Source organism: Oryctolagus cuniculus, chromosome 2 (genome assembly GCF_051225735.1).
Source record: "Oryctolagus cuniculus isolate XC-2025 breed Fujian yellow rabbit chromosome 2, ASM5122573v1, whole genome shotgun sequence".
NCBI lineage: Eukaryota > Metazoa > Chordata > Mammalia > Lagomorpha > Leporidae > Oryctolagus > Oryctolagus cuniculus.
In genome coordinates, this window is record NC_142868.1 from 49,592,517 (window position 1) to 49,606,463 (window position 13,947).

A 13,947-nucleotide genomic window follows, 5' to 3' on the forward strand; every position below is an offset into this window, starting at 1 on the left:
TTACTTAGTTTTCAAATATTTTTTCCCATTCTGTCGATTGCCTTTTCACTTTGCTGAGTGTTTCTTTTGCAGTACAGAAGCTTCTCAATTTGATGTAATCCCATCTGTCCATTTTGGTTTTGATTGCCTGTGCTTCTGGGGTCTTTTCCAAGAAGTCTTTCCCTATGGCAATTTCTTGGAAAATTTCCCCAATGTTTTCCTCTAGTAATTTGATGATATCAGGTTGTAAATTTAGGTCTCTGATCCATTTTAAGTGGATTTTTGTGTAAGGTGTAAAGTAGGGGTCTTGTTTCATACTTGTCTATGCATAGATCCAGTTTTCTCAGCACCTTTTGTTGAAGAGACTTGTTGTTCCATGGATTGATTTTAGCTCCTTTGTCAATGATAAGTCGGCTACAGATGTGTAGATTGATTTTTGGAGTTTGTATTCTGTTCCATTGGTCTGTTTTTGTGCCAGTAACAGGCTGTTTTGATGATAACTGGCCAGTATATATCCTTGTTTAAAAAAAATATTTGAAAGACAGAGTTACAGAGCGAGCGAGAGTGTAAGAGAGAGAGAGGTGTTCCATCTGCTGCTTCTCTCCCCAGATGGTCACAACTGATGGAGCTGGGCAGGTCTGAAGCCAGGAGCCTAGAGCCTCTTCTAAGTCTCCCATGTAGGGGTAGGGGCCCAAGGACTTGGGCCGTCCTCCACTGCTTTCCCAGGCCACAGCAGAAAGCTGGATCAGAAACAGAGCAGGTGGGATTTGAACTGGCACCCATTGGGATGCTGGCACTGCAGGTGGCATCTTCACCTTCTGTGCCACAGCTCTGGCCCTGTAGTATGTCTTGAAATATAGAATTGTGATGCCTCCAGCTTTATTTTTGATGTATAAGATTTCATTAGCTATTCAGGGTCTCTTATGTTTCCATATGAATTAGATTTTTTCTAAACCTGAAAAGAATATCATTGGTATTTAGAATGGAATTACATTGAACCTGTACATTGCTTTTGGTCAGTAGTATGGACTTTTTGATAATACTGATTCTTCCAATCCATGAACATGGAAGATTTTTTCCATTTTTTGTGTCTTCTATTTCTTCAATGTTTTGTAATTTTTCTCATACAGATCTTCGACATCCTTGGTTAAATTTATTCCAAGATATATTTGATTTTTTTTGTAGCTATTGTGAATGGGATTGATTTTAGAAGTTCTAACTCAGCCATGACATTGTGTATACAAAAGCTATTGATTTTGTGTGTCGATTTTATATCTTGCTACTTTACTAAAGTCTTGTATAAGTTCCAATAGTCTCCTACTTGAGTTTTTTGGATCCCCTAAATATAGAATTATGTCATCTGCAAATAGTGAAGTTTGATTTTCTCCTTCCTAATTTGTATCCCCTTGATTTTGTTTTCTTGCCTAATGGCTCTGGCTAAAATTTCCAGGACTATATTGAATAGCAATGGGAGAGTGGGCATCCTTGTCTGGTTCCGGATCTCAGTGGGAATATTTGCAACTTTTCCCCATCCAATATGATGCTGGCCATGGGTTTGTCATGATTGCCTTGAATGAGTTGAGGAATATTCTTTCTAGACCTAATTTGTTTGAATTTTTCATCATGAAAAAATGTTGTATTTTATTAAATGCTTTCTCTGTATCTATTGAGATAATATGGTTTTTGTTCTCCAGCCTGTTAATGTGATGCATCATATTTATTGATTTGCAAATGCATATCAGGGATAAATCTTACTTGATCTGGTTAAATGATCTTCCTTATGTTTTTGTGGATTTGATTTGGCTAGTGTTTTGTTGTGGATTTTTGCATCTATGTTAATCAGAGAAATTATAGTTCTTTCTCTGTTTCTTTTTCTGGTTTAGGAATTATGTAGGCTACATAGAATGAGTTTTTGAGGATTCCCTCCCTTTCAATTGTTTTGAATATCTTGAGATGAATTTTAATTACTTCTTCTTTAAAAATCTGGTAGAATTAGCAGTGAAGCCATCAGGTCCAGGACTTTTTTTGGGAGGGTCTTTATTACTAATTCAATTTTCATCTTGGTTATTGGTATGCTTATGTTTTCCATGTCTTCATGACTCTACTTTGGCAGATTGTATGTGTCCAGGTTTTCCAATTTGTTGGCATACATCTCTTTGTAGTAATTTCTGATATTTCCTTTTATTTCTGTGGTATCTGTTGCATTTCCTTTTTTATCTCTAATTTTATTTATTTGGGTATTCTCCCTCTTTTTAGTTAATTGGGTCAATGGTGTATCAATTTGGTTTATTTCTTTGAAATCCAGATCTTCATTTCACTGGTCTTTTGTATTTTTTTGTTTCAACTTTTTTATTCTCTAATTTGAATTATTTCTTCTCTACTAAATTTGAGTTTGGTTTGTTGTGTTTTCCCAAGTCCTTAAGGTGCATTGATAGCTCATTTTTGGTGCCTTTCCAATTTCATGATGTAGGCACTGATTGCTATAAATTTTCCTCTTAAAACTGCTTTTGCTGTATCCTGTAAGTTTTGATATATTGTTTTGTTATCCTCATTTATTTCTAGAAGTTTTTTTTCTTTTGATTTCTTCTGTGACACATTGTTCATTCAGAAGCATGTTGTTTGGTGTCGATGTGTTTGCATATGTTCTAGAGATTCTGGAGTTATTGATTTCTAGCTTCATTCTATTGTGGTCAGAGAAATGCATTGTATGATTTTGATTTTTTTGAATTTGCTGAGACTTGCCTTATGATGTAGTATGTGGTCTATCCTGGAGAAAGTTCCATGCACTGGTGAAAAGAACATGTATTTTACAACTATGTGAAGAAAAGTTCTGTTATATAATGTGGTCTATATTGTTGATTAACCATTGTTTCTTTGATTTTCTGTCTGGTTGATCTGTCCATTGGTGAAATTGGGTGTTGAAGTCCTCTATTACTATTATATTTAGATCCAATAACATTTCTTTGAACTAGCCAGGCACTCTGTAATTGGGTACATAAATGATCATTATAGTCAAATCTTCCTGTTGAATTCATCCCTTAATCATTACAAAGGGCCCTTCATTGTCTCTTTCAACAGTTTTTGTATTAAAGTCTATTTTGTCTGATGTTAGGATGGCTGTACCAGCTCTTTTTTGGTTTCTGTTAGCATATAATGTCTTCTTCGTTCACTTTCATTCTGTGGGTATCTTTGTTGGTAAGATGTTCCAACAGTCTTTGGCCTTGAGTGTCACCACTCACCTTTTTCTGGGGATTTTCACATCTCTCTACTTTTTCCAAATATCCTTTACATGATATCATTCCCTGGTTACCTCTTGGTTGCCTCTGTTTTTCAGAATTTCAACTTCACACGCTCTTTGTTTCATCAGACACTTACCCTCCTCATATACTTCTTGCTCCATCTGCTGACCTCCCTACCTTTCATGATAATCTTATTACTGTGACTCTCAATTAATTATCTCTTGCCTTAATCCTCTGACTGAGCTCGATTCATAGATTCCAAACACCTTTGCTTGGATGTTCATCATGTATCCAAAACACTAATTTTTCCCAAGAATCTGATCTTAGTGCACATTCAGTCCCCAAGCATGATCATTTGTTTTTCTTTTACTATTTTTAAAATATTTTTAATATGTAATACTTTAATATTTTATGGTATAACAGCAGACTCATAGAATGGTAGATGTCCTAAATAGCACTCTGGCCTCAGAATCAGCCCTTAAGGCATGCGGATCTGACTGAAGAACCCATGAGAGTATTTTAGGCATGGAAAGCCAAAACACTCTGAAAAAAAAAAGACCTAAATGAAAGATCTCTGTGAGTGAGATCCCAGTGGAAAGAACGGAGCCATCGAAGAAGGAGGTACTTTCTCTGAAGGGAGGAGAGAACTTCCACTTTGACTATGACCCTATCAGAATAAGATTGAAGTCGGCGAATTCAACAGGCTTCCATAGCCTTGGCAATTCACGACTAGAGCCTAGGGAGATTACTGATGCCATAAACAAGAGTGTCAAATTGTTAGGTCAACAACAGGAGTCACTGTGTACTTACTTTTCATGTGGGATCTGTGCTTAATGTGTTGTCCAATGTGAAGTAATGCTATAACTAGTACTGAAACAGTATTTTACACTATGTGTTTCTGTGTGGGTGCAAACTGATGAAATCTTTACTTAATATATACTGAATTGATCTTCTGTATATAAAGATAATTGAAAATGAATCTTGATGTGAATGGAATGGGAGAGGGAGTGGGAGATGGGAGGGGTGTGAGTGGGAGGGAAATTATGGGGGGGAAGCCATTGTATTCCATAAACTGTACTTTGGAAATTTATATTTACTAAATAAAAATATTTTTATGGTATTAAGTACAAAATTTCAATTCAGAGTGTTTGCTTTTTTCTTTGAAGACTTTGAATCTTGTCTCTCTACCTATTTAATGAATTAGCCCATTGATTTCATCTTATAAGATGTTCTTGAACTATCTACTCTTTCTGTTTCCAATTGCCAACTTTTTCTCATCTGGGTAATTTCAATCACACTTCATTTGGCCTCTAGATCTAATCTTCCTTTCTCTGTTAAAGATGCCAGAACAGATTTTTCTAAAATGAATTTTTTTTAAATCATTGTTTGAACAGCAGACAGACAGATATACAGAGCTCCTATCCACTGGGTATCTCAATATTATCAATCAATACTTTCAAAATTTTCAATATTTTCAAGTTTTCTCAAGAAAAATTTCAGCCCTCACCCTGACTGTTTATGAGCAGCTTAATATGTTATCCCTCTTAGTATTTTTTTGTTTGTTTATTCTACTTAATACTTTTGGTTGAATACTGTAATCAATACACAATTATTCTTAAGTGCTGAAACTTAACTGAAAAGTGATCACTGTTAAATATAAGAGTGGGAATAAGAGAGGGAAGAGATGTGCAATTCGGGACATGCTCAAGCTGACTTACCTCAAACGGTAGAGTTAGAAACATACCAGGGGTTTCCAATTCAATCCCATCGAGGTGGCATGTACCAATGCCATCTCACTAGTCCCAGTGATCAGTTTCTGTTCACAATTGATCATAATGATAGGACTAAGAACCAAAGGGATCACATAAACAAGAATAGTGTCTGCAAATACTAGCTGATAGAATCAAAAAGGGAGAGAATGATCCAACATGGGAAGCGAGATACACAGCAGACCCATAGAATGGCAGATGTCCTAAACAGCACTCTGGCCTCAGAATCAGCCCTTAAGGCATTCGGATCCAGCTGAAATGCCCATGAGAGTATTTTAGGCATGGAAAGCCAAGACACTCTGGGGAAAAAAAAACTAAATAAAAGATCTCCGCGAGTGAGATCCCAGTGGAAAGAACGGGTCATCAAAGAAGGAGGTACCTTTCTCTGAAGGGAGGAGAGAACTTCCACTTTGACCATGGCCTTGTCTAAATATGATCAGAGTCAGTGAACTCAGGGGGCTTCCATAGCCTTGGCAGCTCATGACAAGAGCCTAGGGTGATTACTGATGCCATAAACAAGAGTGTCAATTTGTTAAGTCAACAACAGGAGTCACTGTGCACTTACTCCTCATGTAGGATCTTTGTCCTTAGTGTGCTGTACATTGAGATTTAATGCTATAACTAGTACTCAAACAGTATTTTTCACTTTATGTTTCTGTGTGGGAGCAAACTGTTGAAATCTTTACTTAATGTATGCTAAACTGATCTTCTGTATATAAAGAGAATTGAAAATGAATCTTGATGTGAATGGAAGGGGAGAGGGAGTGGGAAAGGGGAGGGTTGCGGGTGGGAGGGACGTTATGGGGGGGAAGCCATTGTAATCCATATTCTGTACTTTGGAAATTTATATTCATTAAATAAAAGTTAAAAAAAGAGAAAAATTTCAAACTCCTTAACATGGAGTATAATGGCCTTATCCTTAGATATTTCTTTTTATCCAACTTTACTCTTTAGTCTTCTTTTTCTTGATTTATTTATTTGTTTTGAAAAACAGTGTTACAAAGAGAGAAGGAGGGGAGAAGGAAAGAGAAAAAGGATAGGAGGGAATGGGGGAGTGGAGAGAGAATATATCCATTTACTGGAACTGATTCAATTCCCAGATGGCCACAATGGCCAGGCCAAAGTCAGGAGCTAGGAGCTTCATCCACGTCTCCCACATGGGTGCAGAAACCCAAACACTTGAGTCACCTTCTGCTGCTGTTCCCAGGCCATTAGCAAAGAGCTGGATATGAAGTGGAGTAGCCAGGACATGGATGAGCACCAGTATAGGATGCCTGCATTGCAGATAGTGGCTTTATCTTCTATGCCATAATGCTGGCTTGACTTTTTAGTCTTATTAAACTAATTTTAATTATTTAAATAATTCATGGTTCTCCCTCCCTCCTGCCTTTTTTCTCTTTATTTCCCTCTTTGATCCTTCTTCATTTCCATACCTTCTGGTTTTAGCCTAAATACTATCCTGATCAGCAACTCTGGATCCTGCCCTCTGAGGCAGAGATAAAGGCCCTTATTATACATTCCTGATACTCTCATAGAACTCTACTTCTCCCATTTGAACACTATACTGTAAATGTCTATATTTAAAAAATTGCTTTCCAAATCTATCAACTCTTTGAAGACAAATGATATTACCACTATACCTGTAACACTTAGGATACTTCCAGGCTCATAATAAGTGTTAAAAATACTTCTAGAAAAAAGAGAAGGGAAAAGAGTGAGTTTGTGACATTAAAAGCTTATTAAGTTGCGAGTAATTGAGTTTTCAGAGGAGATGGCATGAAGTACATTCCATATGAGTTTCCAACTGTGCTTAATTTCTTTCATGCTATATTTAGCACCGAATTAAACACATTAATTATATGAATAAAATTATTTAAAATATATGAATGGATTTGAATCTATTTTGCATTCTGAAAAGAACAAAGCTTGGTAAATTTCAATGTATGTAAACTAAACTCATGATCTTTCTCCCCAGATCGTTTTATTTCTCTGTCCTATGGCTCAGAGAAGGTATGATTTCTGTAGGTATACAAATCACACATTCTGTTTTCCTATTCCTCTATATTTAAATTTCCTCCAACTCCTGTTGATTTTACCTAGTAAATATCTACTTGATCCTTCTTTAACCTCAGGAGTTTTGAATATACACTTCATTTTGCTTGGATAGTGTTTTATTCCTTTTTCTAGTTAGCATTCACATATCCCTCATTTTCAGCTAGAGATGTCAGTGTCCCTAGGAAAATTCAGTGATTCTCTGGTTGCAGTCATGTTTCTTAGCCATCTATATCTTTTTCTTTACTTCTGAGAATTTTTATACATCTATGACTACTTGTTTAGTATTTAACTCTCCTATGCTGTAAGTTCTATAAAAGTAGAAACTTGTCTACTGTTCAACAATATGCTACCAGTGTTTGGAATATTCTTTGCCACATAGTACTTGCTCAATATATATTTACTGAATTGTGAATAATATCTATAATATTAGAGATTAATAATACTATAATAATGCAGCTAGCTTGGATGTGCAGATATTTCTATAGCAGTGAATCTTAATTGACTTAGAAAGTTGAATCATGAATGTCTCCCCAGGAAGTGACCTTGATAAATGCACTTCTGTCTGTTCAGATATGTGAGGCTTCTCTTCAGTTTCTGAACTCTTGTTATGTCATGTGGAACTTACTTTATCACTGTGTAATGAATTCCATAATAACACCTATACAGATTCAAAATTTTTTAGGCTTATCAATTATTAGAACAGTTGTAATACAATGTTTCTGATTCTGTCCTGTTGACTTGAAAAACACAATCAAAGAGTTGATTCATAACTTAATTCCTGTCATTTCCCACCTCATCCAAGGAAGATTAAGCCTGCTTTTAATTTAAATTGGCTTTGGAGTACTAGGCATGGTGTTTTCTCTACTCCTACTCTCCTCTTTGCTGCATAAACTTCTCCAGTTTGGGAACATGGAGGAGGAGTAGGGGAGGTAGAAATCCCTTACTTTTGTCTTGGACCATGTTTGCTAGAAAAGAGCTTAAATTCAGAACTTTTATTAGGAGTTCAGACAGATGTAAGAGTAAGGGTCAAGGCTGAATGAATTGTTCAGAGAAATGAGAACGAAGGTGAGGTTTTGTGTGACTGAACTAACTACAGCCTTGTAAATAGTATAGCTGATGGTTTGTTTTCAACAAAGGCCATGTGAATTATATCTCAAGAATGCCCATTCAGGAGAAGTGAAAATTTATTTGCTAACAGCTTTCCCTGCTTGTCTCTCATTGATCAGAGGTTGCTCTATGGGCATTAACTTCTTCATGCTTGTATGTTGTGCCAATTTTGTCTTCTAAGTGAGTGCTGAGCAGGCCAGAACTTTTGTGAGTACCACCCAGCATAGCGATCATGTTTTTTTTTTTTTTTTTTTTTTTTTTTTTTTTTTTAAACTCAAACTCTACGTGGGTCTACTAGATCTGTGGGTAGTGGTGGTAGCAGAAGTTAAATAACTCCATGTCTAACTACCAGCAGGGCACAAGTTGTTTTTTAGGTTTGTTTTGGCCAGGAAGAAAAACAGGTACATGTATTCCAGTAGAGAGAACTCTAGTTGGTGTGGTCCGACCATAGTGCTACTTAGATATTTCACACTCTGTTATGACGTGCAGGTCTCAACTTGGTACAAGATGCCCTCTGTTCTTCCCTAAAAGGAAAGGCTCTTTGTTGGAAAGATGTGTTTCTTGTAAGCAGCAAACAGATGGGTTTTGTTCCTTAAGCCAATCAGCCAATCGGTGTCTTTTAACTGGACAAGATGCATACAGACTGAAAGTGAAAGGCTGGAAAAAGATATACCATGCCAACAGAAATGAAAAAAAGAGCGGGCGTAGCCATTTTAATATCAGACAACATAAACTTTACCACAAAAACTGTTAACAGAGACAAAGAGGGACACTATATAATGATTAAGGGATCAATTCAACAGGAAGATATAACAATTATCAATGTATATGCACCTAACTACAGGGCACCAGTTTATCTAAAAGATTTGTTAAGGGACTTAAAGGGAGACTTAGACCCCAATACAATAGTACTGGGGGACTTCAATACTCCACTCTCAGAAATGGACAGATCAACAAGACAGAAGATCAACAAGGAGACAGTAGATTTAATTGACACTATTGCCCAAATGGATCTAACAGATATCTACAGAACTTTCAACCCTACATCTACAGACTTCACATTCTTCTCAGCAGTGCATGGAACATTCTCTAGGATTGACCACATACTAGGCCATAAAGCAAGTCTCAGCAAATTCAAAAGAATTAGAATCATACCATGCAGCTTCTCAGACCATAAAGGAATGAAGTTGGAAGTTAGCAACTCAGGAATCCCTAGAGCATATGCAAACACATGGAGATTGAACAACATGCTCCTGAATGAACAATGGGTCATAGAAGAAATTAAAAGAGAAATCAAAAATTTTCTGGAAGTAAATGAGGATAACAGCACAACATACCAAAACTTATGGGACGCAGCAAAAGCAGTGTTAAGAGGAAAGTTTGTATCAGTAGGTACCTACATCAAGAAATTGGAAAGGCACCAAATAGATGAGCTTTCAATTCACCTCAAGGATCTAGCAAACCTACAGCAAACCAGACCCGAATCTACTAGGAGAAGAGAAATAATTAAAATCAGAGAAGAAATCAACTGGATTGAATCAAGAAAAACATTACAAAAAATCAGCCAAATGAGGAGCTGGTTTTTTGAAAAAAAATAAACAAAATTGACACCCCATTGGCCCAACTAACTAAAAAAAGAAGAGAAAAGACCCAAATCAATAAAATCAGAGATGAAAAAGGAAACGTAACAACAGACACCACAGAAATAAAAAGAATCATCAGAAATTACTACAAGGACTTGTATGCCAGCAAACAGGGAAACCTATCAGAAATGGATAGATTCCTGGACACATGCAACCTACCTAAATTGAACCAGGAAGACATAGAAAACCTAAACAGACCCATAACTGAAACAGAAATTGAAACCGTAATAAAGGCCCTCCCAACAAAGAAAAGCCCAGGACCAGACGGATAAACTGCTGAATTCTACCAGACATTTAAAGAAGAACTAACTCCAATTCTTCTCAAACTATTCAGAACAATCGAAGAAGAGGGAATCCTCCCAAATTCTTTCTATGAAGCCAGCATCACCTTAATTCCTAAGCTGGAAAAAGATGCAGCATTGAAAGAGAATTACAGACCAATATCCCTGATGAACATAGACGCAAAAATCCTCAATAAAATTCTCGCCAATAGAATGCAACAACACATCAGAAAGATCGTCCACCCAGACCAAGTGGGATTTATCCCTGGTATGCAGGGATGGTTCAACATTTGCAAATCAATCAATGTGATACACCACATTAACAGACTGCAGAAGAAAACCCATATGATTCTCTCAATAGATGCCGAGAAAGCATTTGATAAAATACAACACCCGTTCATGATGAAAACTCTAAGCAAACTGGGTATGGAAGGAACATTCCTCAATACAATCAAAGCAATCTATGAAAAACCCACAGCCAACATCCTATTGAATGGGGAAAAGTTGGAAGCATTTCCACTGAGATCTGGTACCAGACAGGGATGCCCACTCTCACCACTGCTATTCAATATAGTTCTGGAAGTTCTAGCCAGAGCTATTAGGCAAGAAAAAGAAATTAAAGGGATACAAATTGGGAAGGAAGAACTCAAACTATCCCTCTTTGCAGATGATATGATTCTTTACTTAGGGGACCCAAAGAACTCTACTAAGAGACTATTGGAACTCATAGAAGAGTTTGGCAAAGTAGCAGGGTATAAAATCAATGCACAAAAATCAACAGCCTTTGTATACACAGACAATGCCATGGCTGAGGAAGAACTTCTAAGATCAATCCCATTCACAATAGCTACAAAAACAATCAAACACCTTGGAATAAACTTAACCAAGGACGTTAAAGATCTCTACGATGAAAATTACAAAACCTTAAAGAAAGAAATAGAAGAGGATACCAAGAAATGGAAAAATCTTCCATGCTCATGGATTGGAAGAATCAATATCATCAAAATGTCCATTCTCCCAAAAGCAATTTATAGATTCAATGCAATACCAATCAAGATACCGAAGACCTTCTTCTCTGGAAAAAATGATGCTGAAATTCATATGGAGACACAGGAGACCTCAAATAGCTAAAGCAATCTTGTACAACAAAAACAAAGCCGGAGGCATCACAATACCAGATTTCAGGACATACTACAGGGCAATTGTAATCAAAACAGCATGGTATTGGTGCAGAAACAGATGGATAGACCAATGGAACAGAACTGAAACACCAGAAATCAATCCAAACATCTACAGCCAACTCATATTTGATGAAGGATCCAAAACCAATTCCTGGAGTAAGGACAGTCTATTCAATAAATGGTGCTGGGAAAATTGGATTTCCACGTGCAAAAGCATGAAGCAAGAACCCTTCCTTTCACTTTACACAAAAATCCACTCAACATGGATTAAAGACTTAAATCTACGACCTGACACCATCAAATTATTAGAGAGCATTGGAAAAACCCTGCAAGATATAGGTACCGGCAAAGACTTCTTGGAAAACACCCCAGAAGCACAGGCAGTCAAAGCCAAAATTAACATTTGGGATTGCATCAAATTGAGAAGTTTCTGTACTGCAAAAGAAACAGTCAGGAAAGTGAAGAGACAACTGACAGAATGGGAAAATATATTTGCAAACTATGCAACTGATAAAGGGTTAATAACCAGAGTCTACAAAGAGATCAAGAAACTCCACAGCATCAAAACAAACAACCCACTTAAGAGATGGGCCAAGGACTTCAATAGACATTTTTCAAAAGAGGAAATCCAAATGGCAAACACACACATGAAAAAATGTTCAAGATCACTAGTAATCAGGGAACTGCAAATCAAAACCACAATGAGGTTTCACCTCACCCCAATTAGAATGGCTCACATTCAGAAATCTACCAACAATAGATGCTGGAGAGGATGTGGGGAAAAAGGGACACTAACCCACTGCTGGTGGGAATGCAAACTCGTCAAGCCACAATGGAAGTCAGTCTGGAGATTCCTCAGAAACCTCAATATAACCCTACCATTCAACCCAGCCATCCCACTCCTTGGAATTTACCCAAAGGAAATTAAATAGGCAAACAAAAAAGCTGTCTGCACTTTAATGCTTATTGCAGCTCAATTCACAATAGCTAAGACCTGGAACCAACCCAAATGCCCAACAGTAGACTGGATAAAGAAATTATGGGACATGTACTCTATAGAATACTATACAGCACTCAAAAACAACGAAACCCGGTCATTTGCAACAAGATGGAGGAATTTGGAAAACATCATGCTGAGTGAATTAGGCCAGTCCCAAAGGGACAAATATCATATGTTCTCCCTGATCAGCGACAACTAACTGAGCACCAAAGGGGAAACTTGTTGAAATGAAATGGACACTATGAGAAACAGTGACTTGATCAGCTTTTGTCCTGACAGTTGATGTACAATGTAATACTTTATCCATTTTAGTATTTTTTTGTTCTAGTACCATTGGTTGACCTCTGTAATTAATGCACAATTATTCTTAGGTGTTTAAATTTTAAATGAAAAGTGATCCCTGTTAGGAATTTGGAAAACATTATGCTGAGTGAAATAAGCCAATCCCAAAGGGACAAATACCATATGTTCTCCTTGATGGGTGACAACAAACTGAGCACCAAAAAGGAAACCTGTTAAAGTGAAATGAACACTATGAGAAATGGTGGCTTGATCAGCCCTCACCCTGACTGTTGATGAGCAACTTGATATGTTATCCCTCTTAGTATTTTTTTGTTTGTTCTACTTAATTCTTTTGTTTGAATACTGTAATCAATACACAATTCTTCTTAAGTGCTGAATCTTAACTGAAGAGTGATCACTGTTAAATATAAGAATGGGATTAAGATAGGGAAGAGATGTGCAATTTGGGACATGCTCAAGCTGACTCCTCCATCCCTCTATCATCACCCCCAGTAGGCATTTGCTGGAGAAGTCTTATTTCCAGTGAAACGCCAGCAAGGGTGTTCAACCCTAGTTACTTTCCCATATAGCTGGAAACTCTACTGTCCTTTCCACATGAAGGAAAAGGCTTGTAGTGTGCTGCACTGCAGTCCACTTTCATGCACAGTCTCTCCAATTTTCTTTTCATCTGTTTCAGTAGCATAGAGATATATTGTAAGCATTGATGGACAATTCAATATCTAAAGAAACACAATTCGAGTTACTATTCTGACACTCCTACTCTTCTCAAATACTTCACTAAGATGCTCCCTTTTTGGTTTCCCATGGAGACAGAAGGCAAGCCTCTCACCATGAGCAATATTGACTCAAAAGGTGAGCAACATAGCCCCTTTTCCTAAAGACTCTTATGCTGGCTAGTGGTGGCATGTCTTCTCTGTACTGATGCATCTCAGTAAAATTTACTGTGAGGTGGCTGGGTCCCATTGCTGGTAGGTCTTGACCTTAAAATACAGTATCCTAGCCACACTTTGACCCTTCAGCCCTGTACTTAGTTATTACTCAGGACAACAAAAATCAATCTTCTCAATATTTTGTATGCTCAATATAAATCTCCTTTGGACTATTCAGGATAAGTAATCACCATTGAAGATAATACTGATAAAGTCATGTCTAGACACATAAATTGGAAAACTAAAAGAGGTGTATATCATATTTGTACCCCAAGCTAATGAGCTGAATTACATCAGTCATAAATGACATTCTAGGAGATAATGAGATTAAAGGATGACTGAATTCAAAGATGAACAAAAATAGATTATATGGATTCTGAGATACTGCTTGTGCTATTTAATTCTTATAGCATCAGATGAAAAGAGGTGGTACAAAGGTTTATTTTTCTGTGCACAATGCC